This window comes from Stigmatopora argus, chromosome 1, assembly GCF_051989625.1.
Source record: "Stigmatopora argus isolate UIUO_Sarg chromosome 1, RoL_Sarg_1.0, whole genome shotgun sequence".
In the NCBI taxonomy this organism is placed as follows: domain Eukaryota; kingdom Metazoa; phylum Chordata; class Actinopteri; order Syngnathiformes; family Syngnathidae; genus Stigmatopora; species Stigmatopora argus.
Genome location: NC_135387.1, coordinates 28902158 through 28917645, shown reverse-complemented (window position 1 = coordinate 28917645; position 15488 = coordinate 28902158).

Below are 15488 nucleotides of genomic sequence, written 5' to 3'. Positions count from 1 at the left end.
TAAAGTAAGGCTTTTATCATAACAAAATGACCATGTATAGTATGGCTTTTTTGTTAAAAAATGACCATGTATAGTATGGGTTTTTGTTAAAAAATGACCATGTATAGTAAGGCTTTTTTGTTAAAAAATGACCATGTATAGTAAGGCATTTTTTCTTATAAAACGACCATGTTTAGAAAGGCATTTTTTCTTAAAAAACGTCCATGTATAGTAAGGCTTTTTTCTTTAAAAAACGACCATGTATAGTAAGGCTTTTTTTCATTAAAAATGACCATATATAGTAAGGCTTTTTCATTAAAAATTGACCATGTATAGTAAGCCTAAGCCTAACCCTAACGGTAAAGTAAGGCTTTTATCATAACAAAATGACCATGTATAGTATGGCTTTTTTGTTAAAAAATGACCATGTATAGTATGGGTTTTTGTTAAAAAATGACCATGTATAGTAAGGCTTTTTTGTTAAAAAATGACCATGTATAGTAAGGCATTTTTTCTTATAAAACGACCATGTTTAGAAAGGCATTTTTTTCTTTAAAAACGTCCATGTATAGTAAGGCTTTTTTCTTTAAAAAAACGACCATGTATAGTAAGGCTTTTTTTCATTAAAAATGACCATATATAGTAAGGCTTTTTCATTAAAAACTGACCATGTATATATAGTAAGCCTAAGCCTAACCCTAACGGTAAAGTAAGGCTTTTATCATAAAAAATGACCATGTATAGTATGGCTTTTTTGTTAAAAAATGACCATGTATAGTATGGCTTTTTGTTAAAAAATGACCATGTATAGTAAGGCTTTTTAGTTAAAAAATGACCATGTATAGTAAGGCATTTTTTCTTATAAAACGACCATGTTTAGAAAGGCATTTTTTCTTAAAAAACGTCCATGTATAGTAAGGCTTTTTTCTTTAAAAAACGACCATGTATAGTAAGCCTAAGCCTAACCCTAACGGTAAAGTAAGGCTTTTATCATAACAAAATGACCATGTATAGTATGGCTTTTTTGTTAAAAAATGACCATGTATAGTATGGGTTTTTGTTAAAAAATGACCATGTATAGTAAGGCTTTTTAGTTAAAAAATGACCATGTATAGTAAGGCATTTTTTCTTATAAAACGACCATGTTTAGAAAGGCATTTTTTCTTAAAAAACGTCCATGTATAGTAAGGCTTTTTTCTTTAAAAAAACGACCATGTATAGTAAGGCTTTTTTTCATTAAAAATGACCATAAATAGTAAGGCTTTTTCATTAAAAATTGACCATGTATAGTAAGCCTAAGCCTAACCCTAACGGTAAAGTAAGGCTTTTATCATAAAAAATGACCATGTATAGTATGGCTTTTACTGTTAAAAAATGACCATGTATAGTATGGCTTTTTGTTAAAAAATGACCATGTATAGTAAGGCTTTTTTGTTAAAAAATGACCATGTATAGTAAGGCATTTTTTCTTATAAAACGACCATGTTTAGAAAGGCATTTTTTCTTAAAAAACGTCCATGTATAGTAAGGCTTTTTTCTTTAAAAAACGACCATGTATGGTAAGGCTTTTTTTCATTAAAAATGACCATATATAGTAAGGCTTTTTCATTAAAAATTGACCATGTATAGTAAGCCTAAGCCTAACCCTAACGGTAAAGTAAGGCTTTTATCATAACAAAATGACCATGTATAGTATTACTTTTTTGTTAAAAAATGACCATGTATAGTATGGGTTTTTGTTAAAAAATGACCATGTATAGTAAGGCTTTTTTGTTAAAAAATGACCATGTATAGTAAGGCATTTTTTCTTATAAAACGACCATGTTTAGAAAGGCATTTTTTTCTTTAAAAACGTCCATGTATAGTAAGGCTTTTTTCTTTAAAAAAACGACCATGTATAGTAAGGCTTTTTTTCATTAAAAATGACCACATATAGTAAGGCTTTTTCATTAAAAACTGACCATGTATAGTAAGCCTAAGCCTAACCCTAACGGTAAAGTAAGGCTTTTATCATAAAAAATGACCATGTATAGTATGGCTTTTTTGTTAAAAAATGACCATGTATAGTATGGGTTTTTGTTAAAAAATGACCATGTATAGTAAGGCTTTTTAGTTAAAAAATGACCATGTATAGTAAGGCATTTTTTCTTATAAAACGACCATGTTTAGAAAGGCATTTTTTCTTAAAAAACGTCCATGTATAGTAAGGCTTTTTTCTTTAAAAAAACGACCATGTATAGTAAGGCTTTTTTTCATTAAAAATGACCATAAATAGTAAGGCTTTTTCATTAAAAATTGACCATGTATAGTAAGCCTAAGCCTAACCCTAACGGTAAAGTAAGGCTTTTATCATAAAAAATGACCATGTATAGTATGGCTTTTACTGTTAAAAAATGACCATGTATAGTATGGCTTTTTGTTAAAAAATGACCATGTATAGTAAGGCTTTTTTGTTAAAAAATGACCATGTATAGTAAGGCATTTTTTCTTATAAAACGACCATGTTTAGAAAGGCATTTTTTCTTAAAAAACGTCCATGTATAGTAAGGCTTTTTTCTTTAAAAAACGACCATGTATGGTAAGGCTTTTTTTCATTAAAAATGACCATATATAGTAAGGCTTTTTCATTAAAAATTGACCATGTATAGTAAGCCTAAGCCTAACCCTAACGGTAAAGTAAGGCTTTTATCATAACAAAATGACCATGTATAGTATTACTTTTTTGTTAAAAAATGACCATGTATAGTATGGGTTTTTGTTAAAAAATGACCATGTATAGTAAGGCTTTTTTGTTAAAAAATGACCATGTATAGTAAGGCATTTTTTCTTATAAAACGACCATGTTTAGAAAGGCATTTTTTTCTTTAAAAACGTCCATGTATAGTAAGGCTTTTTTCTTTAAAAAAACGACCATGTATAGTAAGGCTTTTTTTCATTAAAAATGACCACATATAGTAAGGCTTTTTCATTAAAAACTGACCATGTATAGTAAGCCTAAGCCTAACCCTAACGGTAAAGTAAGGCTTTTATCATAAAAAATGACCATGTATAGTATGGCTTTTTTGTTAAAAAATGACCATGTATAGTATGGCTTTTTGTTAAAAAATGACCATGTATAGTAAGGCTTTTTTGTTAAAAAATGACCATGTATAGTAAGGCATTTTTTCTTATAAAACGACCATGTTTAGAAAGGCATTTTTTCTTAAAAAACGTCCATGTATAGTAAGGCTTTTTTCTTTAAAAAACGACCATCTATAATAAGGCTTTTTTTCATTAAAAATGACCATATATAGTAAGGCTTTTTCATTAAAAATTGACCATGTATAGTAAGCCTAAGCCTAACCCTAACGGTAAAGTAAGGCTTTTATCATAACAAAATGACCATGTATAGTATGGCTTTTTTGTTAAAAAATGACCATGTATAGTATGGGTTTTTGTTAAAAAATGACCATGTATAGTAAGGCTTTTTTGTTAAAAAATGACCATGTATAGTAAGGCATTTTTTCTTATAAAACGACCATGTTTAGAAAGGCATTTTTTCTTAAAAAACGTCCATGTATAGTAAGGCTTTTTTCTTTAAAAAAACGACCATGTATAGTAAGGCTTTTTTTCATTAAAAATGACCATATATAGTAAGGCTTTTTCATTAAAAATTGACCATGTATAGTAAGCCTAAGCCTAACCCTAACGGTAAAGTAAGGCTTTTATCATAAAAAATGACCATGTATAGTATGGCTTTTACTGTTAAAAAATGACCATGTATAGTATGGCTTTTTGTTAAAAAATGACCATGTATAGTAAGGCTTTTTTGTTAAAAAATGACCATGTATAGTAAGGCCTTTTTTCTTATAAAACGACCATGTTTAGAAAGGCATTTTTTCTTAAAAAAACGTCCATGTATAGTAAGGCTTTTTTCTTTAAAAAACGACCATGTATAATAAGGCTTTTTTTCATTAAAAATGACCATATATAGTAAGGCTTTTTCATTAAACATTGACCATGTATAGTAAGCCTAACCCTAACGGTAAAGTAAGGCTTTTATCATAAAAAAATGACCATGTATAGTATGGCTTTTTTGTTAAAAAATGACCATGTATAGTATGGCTTTTTGTTAAAAAATGACCATGTATAGTAAGGCTTTTTTGTTAAAAAATGACCATGTATAGTAAGGCATTTTTTCTTATAAAACGACCATGTTTAGAAAGGCATTTTTTCTTAAAAAACGTCCATGTATAGTAAGGCTTTTTTCTTTAAAAAACGACCATGTATAGTAAGCCTAAGCCTAACCCTAACGGTAAAGTAAGGCTTTTATCATAACAAAATGACCATGTATAGTATGGCTTTTTTGTTAAAAAATGACCATGTATAGTATGGGTTTTTGTTAAAAAATGACCATGTATAGTAAGGCTTTTTAGTTAAAAAATGACCATGTATAGTAAGGCATTTTTTCTTAAAAAACGTCCATGTATAGTAAGGCTTTTTTCTTTAAAAAAACGACCATGTATAGTAAGGCTTTTTTTCATTAAAAATGACCATAAATAGTAAGGCTTTTTCATTAAAAATTGACCATGTATAGTAAGCCTAAGCCTAACCCTAACGGTAAAGTAAGGCTTTTATCATAAAAAATGACCATGTATAGTATGGCTTTTACTGTTAAAAAATGACCATGTATAGTATGGCTTTTTGTTAAAAAATGACCATGTATAGTAAGGCTTTTTTGTTAAAAAATGACCATGTATAGTAAGGCATTTTTTCTTATAAAACGACCATGTTTAGAAAGGCATTTTTTCTTAAAAAACGTCCATGTATAGTAAGGCTTTTTTCTTTAAAAAACGACCATGTATGGTAAGGCTTTTTTTCATTAAAAATGACCATATATAGTAAGGCTTTTTCATTAAAAATTGACCATGTATAGTAAGCCTAAGCCTAACCCTAACGGTAAAGTAAGGCTTTTATCATAACAAAATGACCATGTATAGTATTACTTTTTTGTTAAAAAATGACCATGTATAGTATGGGTTTTTGTTAAAAAATGACCATGTATAGTAAGGCTTTTTTGTTAAAAAATGACCATGTATAGTAAGGCATTTTTTCTTATAAAACGACCATGTTTAGAAAGGCATTTTTTTCTTTAAAAACGTCCATGTATAGTAAGGCTTTTTTCTTTAAAAAAACGACCATGTATAGTAAGGCTTTTTTTCATTAAAAATGACCACATATAGTAAGGCTTTTTCATTAAAAACTGACCATGTATAGTAAGCCTAAGCCTAACCCTAACGGTAAAGTAAGGCTTTTATCATAAAAAATGACCATGTATAGTATGGCTTTTTTGTTAAAAAATGACCATGTATAGTATGGCTTTTTGTTAAAAAATGACCATGTATAGTAAGGCTTTTTTGTTAAAAAATGACCATGTATAGTAAGGCATTTTTTCTTATAAAACGACCATGTTTAGAAAGGCATTTTTTCTTAAAAAACGTCCATGTATAGTAAGGCTTTTTTCTTTAAAAAACGACCATCTATAATAAGGCTTTTTTTCATTAAAAATGACCATATATAGTAAGGCTTTTTCATTAAAAATTGACCATGTATAGTAAGCCTAAGCCTAACCCTAACGGTAAAGTAAGGCTTTTATCATAACAAAATGACCATGTATAGTATGGCTTTTTTGTTAAAAAATGACCATGTATAGTATGGTTTTTTGTTAAAAAATGACCATGTATAGAAAGGCTTTTTTGTTAAAAAATGACCATGTATAGTAAGGCATTTTTTCTTATAAAACGACCATGTTTAGAAAGGCATTTTTTCTTAAAAAACGTCCATGTATAGTAAGGCTTTTTTCTTTAAAAAAACGACCATGTATAGTAAGGCTTTTTTTCATTAAAAATGACCATATATAGTAAGGCTTTTTCATTAAAAATTGACCATGTATAGTAAGCCTAAGCCTAACCCTAACGGTAAAGTAAGGCTTTTATCATAAAAAAATGACCATGTATAGTATGGCTTTTTTGTTAAAAAATGACCATGTATAGTATGGCTTTTTGTTAAAAAATGACCATGTATAGTAAGGCTTTTTTGTTAAAAAATGACCATGTATAGTAAGGCATTTTTTCTTATAAAACGACCATGTTTAGAAAGGCATTTTTTCTTAAAAAACGTCCATGTATAGTAAGGCTTTTTTCTTTAAAAAACGACCATGTATAGTAGGCTTTTTTTCATTAAAAATGACCATATATAGTAAGGCTTTTTCATTAAAAATTGACCATGTATAGTAAGCCTAAGCCTAACCCTAACGGTAAAGTAAGGCTTTTATCATAACAAAATGACCATGTATAGTATGGCTTTTTTGTTAAAAAATGACCATGTATAGTATGGGTTTTTGTTAAAAAATGACCATGTATAGTGAGGCTTTTTTGTTAAAAAATGACCATGTATAGTAAGGCATTTTTTCTTATAAAACGACCATGTTTAGAAAGGCATTTTTTCTTAAAAAACGTCCATGTATAGTAAGGCTTTTTTCTTTAAAAAAACGACCATGTATAGTAAGGCTTTTTTTCATTAAAAATGACCATATATAGTAAGGCTTTTTCATTAAAAATTGACCATGTATAGTAAGCCTAAGCCTAACCCTAACGGTAAAGTAAGGCTTTTATCATAAAAAATGATCATGTATAGTATGGCTTTTACTGTTAAAAAATGACCATGTATAGTATGGCTTTTTGTTAAAAAATGACCATGTATAGTAAGGCTTTTTTGTTAAAAAATGACCATGTATAGTAAGGCCTTTTTTCTTATAAAACGACCATGTTTAGAAAGGCATTTTTTCTTAAAAAAACGTCCATGTATAGTAAGGCTTTTTTCTTTAAAAAACGACCATGTATAATAAGGCTTTTTTTCATTAAAAATGACCATATATAGTAAGGCTTTTTCATTAAACATTGACCATGTATAGTAAGCCTAAGCCTAACCCTAACGGTAAAGTAAGGCTTTTATCATAAAAAAATGACCATGTATAGTATGGCTTTTTTGTTAAAAAATGACCATGTATAGTATGGCTTTTTGTTAAAAAATGACCATGTATAGTAAGGCTTTTTTGTTAAAAAATGACCATGTATAGTAAGGCATTTTTTCTTATAAAACGACCATGTTTAGAAAGGCATTTTTTCTTAAAAAACGTCCATGTATAGTAAGGCTTTTTTCTTTAAAAAACGACCATGTATAGTAAGCCTAAGCCTAACCCTAACGGTAAAGTAAGGCTTTTATCATAACAAAATGACCATGTATAGTATGGCTTTTTTGTTAAAAAATGACCATGTATAGTATGGGTTTTTGTTAAAAAATGACCATGTATAGTAAGGCTTTTTAGTTAAAAAATGACCATGTATAGTAAGGCATTTTTTCTTATAAAACGACCATGTTTAGAAAGGCATTTTTTCTTAAAAAACGTCCATGTATAGTAAGGCTTTTTTTTTAAAAAAAACGACCATGTATAGTAAGGCTTTTTTTCATTAAAAATGACCATATATAGTAAGGCTTTTTCATTAAAAATTGACCATGTATAGTAAGCCTAAGCCTAACCCTAACGGTAAAGTAAGGCTTTTATCATAAAAAATGACCATGTATAGTATGGCTTTTACTGTTAAAAAATGACCATGTATAGTATGGCTTTTTGTTAAAAAATGACCATGTATAGTAAGGCTTTTTTGTTAAAAAATGACCATGCATAGTAAGGCATTTTCTCTTATAAAACGACCATGTTTAGAAAGGCATTTTTTCTTAAAAAACGTCCATGTATAGTAAGGCTTTTTTCTTTAAAAAACGACCATGTATAGTAAGGCTTTTTTTCATTAAAAATGACCATATATAGCAAGGCTTTTTCATTAAAAATTGACCAAGTATAGTAAGCCTAAGCCTAACCCTAACGGTAAAGTAAGGCTTTTATCATAACAAAATGACCATGTATAGTATGGCTTTTTTGTTAAAAAATGACCATGTATAGTATGGGTTTTTGTTAAAAAATGACCATGTATAGTAAGGCTTTTTTGTTAAAAAATGACCATGTATAGTAAGGCATTTTTTCTTATAAAACGACCATGTTTAGAAAGGCATTTTTTCTTAAAAAACGTCCATGTATAGTAAGGCTTTTTTCTTTAAAAAACGACCATGTATAGTAAGGCTTTTTTTCATTAAAAATGACCATATATAGTAAGGCTTTTTCATTAAAAATTGACCATGTATAGTAAGCCTAAGCCTAACCCTAACGGTAAAGTAAGGCTTTTATCATAACAAAATGACCATGTATAGTATGGCTTTTTTGTTAAAAAATGACCATGTATAGTATGGGTTTTTGTTAAAAAATGACCATGTATAGTAAGGCTTTTTTGTTAAAAAATGACCATGTATAGTAAGGCATTTTTTCTTATAAAACGACCATGTTTAGAAAGGCATTTTTTCTTAAAAAACGTCCATGTATAGTAAGGCTTTTTTCTTTAAAAAAACGACCATGTATAGTAAGGCTTTTTTTCATTAAAAATGACCATATATAGTAAGGCTTTTTCATTAACAATTGACCATGTATAGTAAGCCTAACCCTAACGGTAAAGTAAGGCTTTTATCATAAAAAAATGACCATGTATAGTATGGCTTTTTTGTTAAAAAATGACCATGTATAGTATGGCTTTTTGTTAAAAAATGACCATGTATAGTAAGCCTAAACCTAAGCCTAACCCTAACGGTAAAGTAAGGCTTTTATCATAAAAAAATGACCATGTATAGTATGTTTTTTTTGTTAAAAAAATGACCATGTATAGTTTGGGTTTTTTGTTAAAAAAATGACCATGTATAGTAAGCCTAAAGCTAAGCCTAACGGTAAAGTAAGGCTTTTTACGAAAAAAAAATGACCATGTATAGTAAGCCTAAGCCTAAACCTAACCCTAACAGTAAAGTAAGGTTTTTTCATTAAAAAATGACCATGTATAGTTTTGCTTGCATTATGGTATTTTTTAGGGATACTGCAAACTTCACGCAATTAGGCAAACCTGGATTTGAACCCAGGACCCCCATTGCATGACCAATGGGCTAACCACTCACCCACAGGGCAATCTAAGTAGTCATTAACTCATTAAAAATGACCATGTATATGTAAGGCTTTTTTTTCATAAAAAAATAACCATGTATAGTTAGGCTTTTTTGTATCGTGAAGCATTTTTATTAGGGAGAATATGCAAACTTCACACAGGTTTGAACCCAGGACCCCCACTGCATAGCCAATGGTTTAACCACTCAGCCACAGGGCCATCTAAGTCGTCATTAACTCATTAAAAATGACCATGTATATGTAAGGCTTTTTTTTCATAAAAAAATAACCATGTATAGTTAGGCTTTTTTGTATCGTGAAGCATTTTTTTAAGGGAGAATATGCAAACTTCACACAGGTTTGAACCCAGGACCCCCACTGCATAGCCAATGGTTTAACCACTCACCCACAGGGCCATCTAAGTCGTCATTAACTCATTAAAAATGACCATGTATATGTAAGGCTTTTTTTCATAAAAAAATAACCATGTATAGTTAGGCTTTCTTGTATCGTGAAGCATTTTTTTAAGTGAGAATATGCAAACTTCACACAAGTAGACCATCCTGGGTTTGAACCCAGGATTCCCACTGTGTGGCCAATGGACTAACCACTCAACCACCAGGCCATCTACATAGCCATATATTTATTAAGAATATGACCATGTATACTATAGTAAGGCTTTTTTCATTGAGGAAATGACCATGTGTAGTAAGCCTAAACCTAACCCTAACGGTAAATTAAGGCTTTTTTCATTAAAAAATTACCATGTATAATAAGGCTTTTTTGTTAAAAAATGACCATGTATAGTAAGCCTAAGCCTAAACCTAATCCTAACCCTAATGGTAAAGTAAGGCTTTTTTCATTAAAAAAAGACCACGTATAGTAAAGGCTTTTTTTCTTTATGTTTACTTGTAAGGCGTTTTTCATTAAAAAATTACCATGTAGCCTAAGCCTAAACCTAACCCCAATGGTAAAGTAAGGCTTTTTTCATGAAGAAATGACCATGCATAGTGAGGCTTTTTTTCCATAAAAAATGACCATGTATAGTAAGCCTAATCTTAAACCTAACTCTAAAACTAAGCCTAAACCAAACCCTAACTGTAAAGTAAGGCTTTTTTCATTGAAAAAAATGACCATGTATAGTAAGGCTTTTTTTTCATTAAAAAATGACTATGTATAGTAAGGCTTTTTTTCTTAAAAAACGACCATGTATAGTAAACCTAAACCTAAGCCTAAACCTAAGCCTAAAGCTAATCCTAAACCTAAGCCTAAGCCTAAACCTAAGCCTAAACCTAAACCTAAACCTAACCCTAACGGTAAAATAAGGCTTTTTTCACAAAAAATGACCATGTATCATAAGGTTTTTTTTCATTAAAAAATGAACATGTATAGTAAGGGTTTTTTATTAAAAAATGACCATGTATAGTAAGGCTTTTTTATTAAAAAACGACCATGTATAGTAAGCCTAAACCTAAACCTAAGTCTAAACCTAAGCCTAAACCTAAGCCTAAGCCTAAACCTAAGCCTAAACCTAAGCCTAAACCTAAGCCTAAACCTAAGCCTAAACCTAAACCTAAGCCTAAACCTAACCCTAACGGTAAAGTAAGGCTTTTTTCACAAAAAATGACCATGTATCGTAAGGCTTTTTTTCATTAAAAAATGACCATGTATAGTAAGGCTTTTTATTAAAAAATGACCATGTATAGTAAGGCTTTTTTTCCATTAAAAAATGACCATGTATAGTATGGCTTTTTAATTAAAAAATGACCATGTATAGTAAGGCTTTTTTTCATTAAAAAATGACCATGTATAGTAAGGCTTTTTTCATTAAAAAATGACCATGTATAGTAAGTCTAAGCCTAATTCTAAACCTAAGCCTAATGGAAAGTAAGGCTTTTTTTCATTAAAAAATGACTATGTATAGTAAGGATTTTTTTCTTAAAAAACGACCATGTATAGTAAGCCTAAACCTAAACCCAAGCCTAAACCTAAGCCTAAACCTAACCCTAACGGTAAAGTAAGGCTTTTTTCACAAAAAATGACCATGTATCGTAAGGCTTTTTTTCATTAAAAAATGACCATGTATAGTAAGGCTTTTTTATTAAAAAATGACCATGTATAGTAAGGCTTTTTTTCATTAAAAAATGACCATGTATAGTATGGCTTTTTTATTAAAAAATGACCATGTATAGTAAGGCTTTTTTTCATTAAAAAATGACCATGTATAGTAAGGCTTTTTTTCATTAAAAAATGACCATGTATAGTAAGTCTAAGCCTAATTCTAAACCTAAGCCTAACGGAAAGTAAGGCTTTTTTTCATTAAAAAATGACTATGTATAGTAAGGCTTTTTTTCTTAAAAAACGACCATGTATAGTAAGCCTAAACCTAAACCTAAGTCTAAACCTAAGCCTAAGCCTAAGCCTAAACCTAAGCCTAAACCTAACCCTAACGGTAAAGTAAGGCTTTTTTCACAAAAAATGACCATGTATCGTAATGCTTTTTTTCGTTAAAAAAATGACCATGTATAGTAAGGCTTTTTATTAAAAAATGACCATGTATAGTAAGGCTTTTTTTATTAAAAAACGACCAAGCCTAAACCTAAACCTAAGTCTAAACCTAAGCCTAAACCTAAGCCTGAACCTAAGCCTAAACCTAAGCCTAAACCTAAGCCTAAACCTAAGCCTAAACCTAAGCCTAAACCTAACCCTAACCCTAAACCTAAACCTAACCCTAACGGTAAAGTAAGGCTTTTTTCACAAAAAATGACCATGTATCATAAGGCTTTTTTTCATTAAAAAATGACCATGTATAGTAAGGCTTTTTTATTAAAAAATGACCATATATAGTAAGGCTTTTTAAAATTAAAAAACGACCATGTATAGTAAGCCTAAACCTAAACCTAAGTCTAAACCTAAGCCTAAACCTAAGCCTAAACCTAAGCCTAAACCTAAGCCTAAACCTAAGCCTAAACCTAAGCCTAAACCTAAGCCTAAACCTAAGCCTAAGCCTAAACCTAAGCCTAAACCTAAGCCTAAACCTAACCCTAAACCTAAACCTTAACCTAACCCTAACAGTAAAGTAAGGCTTTTTTCACAAACAATGACCATGTATCGTAAGGCTTTTTTTCATTAAAAAATGACCATGTATAGTAAGGCTTTTTTTATTAAAAATTGACCATGTATAGTAAGGCTTTTTTTCATTAAAAAATGACCATGTATAGTATGGCTTTTTTATTAAAAAATGACCATGTAAAGTAAGGCTTTTTTATTAAAAAACGACCATGTATAGTAAGCCTAAACCTAAACCCAAGTCTAAACCTAAGCCTAAACCTAAGCCTAAACCTAAGCCTAAGCCTAAACCTAAGCCTAAACCTAACCCTAAACCTAACCCTAACGGTAAAGTAAGGCTTTTTTCACAAAAAAATGACCATGTATCGTAAGGCTTTTTTTCATTAAAAAATGACCATGTATAGTAAGGCTTTTTTATTAAAAAATGACCATATATAGTAAGGCTTTTTTTAATTAAAAAACGACCATGTATAGTAAGCCTAAACCTAAACCTAAGTCTAAACCTAAGCCTAAACCTAAGCCTAAACCTAAGCCTAAACCTAAGCCTAAACCTAAGCCTAAGCCTAAACCTAAGCCTAAACCTAAGCCTAAACCTAAGCCTAAACCTAACCCTAAACCTAACCCTAAACCTAACCCTAACGGTAAAGTAAGGCTTTTTTATTAAAAAATGACCATGTATAGTAAGGCTTTTTTTAATTAAAAAATGACCATGTATAGTAAGCCTAAACCTAAACCTAAGTCTAAACCTAAGCCTAAACCTAAACCTAAACCTAAGCCTAAGCCTAAACCTAAGCCTAAACCTAACCCTAAACCTAAACCTAACCCTAACGGTAAAGTAAGGCTTTTTTCACAAAAAATGACCATGTATCGTAAGGCTTTTTTTCATTAAAAAATGACCATGTATAGTAAGGCTTTTTTATTAAAAAATGACCATGTATAGTAAGGCTTTTTTTCATTAAAAAATGACCATGTATAGTATGGCTTTTTTATTAAAAAATGACCATGTATAGTAAGGCTTTTTTTCATTAAAAAATGACCATGTATAGTAAGGCTTTTTTTCATTAAAAAAATGACCATGTATAGTAAGTCTAAGCCTAATTCTAAACCTAAGCCTAACGGAAAGTAAGGCTTTTTTTCATTAAAAAATGATTATGTATAGTAAGGCTTTTTTTCTTAAAAAACGACCATGTATAGTAAGCCTAAACCTAAACCTAAGTCTAAACCTAATCCTAAACCTAAGCCTAAACCTAAGCCTAAACCTAAGCCTAAACCTAAGCCTAAACCTAAGCCTAAACCTAAGCCTAAACCTAAGCCTAAACCTAAGCCTAAACCTAAGCCTAAACCTAACCCTAAACCTAACGGTAAAGTAAGGCTTTTTTTCACAAAAAATGACCATGTATCGTAAGGCTTTTTTTCATTAAAAAATGACCATGTATAGTAAGGCTTTTTTATTAAAAAATGACCATGTATAGTAAGGCTTTTTTTCATTAAAAAATGACCATGTATAGTATGGCTTTTTTATTAAAAAATGACCATGTATAGTAAGGCTTTTTTTCATTAAAAAATGACCATGTATAGTAAGTCTAAGCCTAATTCTAAACCTAAGCCTAAACCTAAGCCTAACAGAAAGTAAGGCTTTTTTTCATTAAAAAATGCCCATGTATAGTAAGGCTTTTTTCATTAAAAAATGGCCATGTATAGTAAGGCTTTTTTCATTAAAAAATGACCATGGATAGTAAGCCTAAACCTAAGCCTAATTGTTATTCCTTCACTGCCACATGACACTGTTTAGGTAATTCATGCAAATTGTTAGCGACTGGCCGCAAGGCAATTTTCTTGGAGACAGTAATTTAAACTTTACACTTAAGGACTCTTAAAAAATAGGCAGAAAACATTGAAGGATTTTTTATAGCAAAATGCGCATGTTTAAATGTCATCAAACTTGGTCTAATCTACTTTTTCATTGACCATATTAGCATTAAAATGAGGAAAAGGGGGGAGAAATCAAATGCAATCAGTACATTACTGTCATACAATGTTTTTAGACAAGTATTAAATTTGTGCTGTTTTGGAAGAAAATGCTCTTGAGGCGCTAAAATCAAGGCGGCGGGTCCTAAAATCATTTATCATTTGCATTTGCTCCACTTGTCATCAATTATGGATTCATTTTTTTTCAAGTCATGTTGTCAGGTACAACTTAAGCTAATATCGCATGATGAAAATAGACAACTGTCCTTGTCACCCTTTTAAAAAAAATACCATTTTCTGGCGCCCTTGTGACGATGAAAGACCATTTTGCACAACAAAAGTGAAGACCAGAAATTCCAATCAGGACAAATCTGTTCTCCATAATGAAGCACCAGAGAAAAAAATCATTCAATAACAACCGAGTGTTGACATAAATGGAGGGAATTGGAAAAAGAGGGAAACATTTTAACCAAAAACTACGGGCACCAGTGGGCAGCCAATGGCAGGGCACCAGGAGACGGACAACAAATCATACGTAGGAGCAATTTAGTGTCCATCCAGCCTACCATGCATGTTTTTGGGATGTGATAGGAAACTAGAGTACCCATAGAAAACCCACACAAGCCTAGGGAGAACATACAAATTCCACCCTGTGAGGACCAACCTGGAATCGAATGCTTGACCACTCGTGCACTGGGCCGCTGATGTTTCTCCATTGGGGAAAATAACATTTCATAAATGTCCGAACCCTGTGTGACAAATGAGGAAAGAAATGCATTTTTACGTTTACTTGATTAATCTCCTTGATATTTGTATTTGTTTAGCTATCAAAGCAGTGGAACTAAACCCCACCCCCCCCAGAAAAGCCGTGTGCGGTCGATTGGTCGCCGGTCTTTTGGTTGCCGTCTTTTGTTCGCCGGTCTTTAGGTCGCCCTGACCGCGACAACGGGCGACCAAAAGACCGGCGACCAAAAGACAGACGACCAAAAGACCGGCGACAAAACAAGGTAAAACAACACGGTCTTCGTATCAATAAAAGCCACCAATGGCCATGAGCAGTTTCACTGAGCCGACGTGTGAGTGTAGAAGAGTTTGTATGTACATGCGTTGTACCTTTAAGAAGCTATGTCCGTCAGGGTCTTAACAAGTTCTCCAACAAAAAACAATAAAAGTACGGGAAATTTGATCTTTTCTTTAGCCTAATAATTACTAGGGCATTAAGTATGACTAAATAGTAATTTGCAGTTTGTATTTACAGAATTTGAGCAACGATTGAAATGGTAATCATCACTTACCTTCCGGGCGACCAAAAGATCGGCGACCAAAAGACCAGCGACCAATCGGCCGTGTACCCAAAAAAGCAACCAGACCATCTAGAAGAGGCTCCAACATGGGT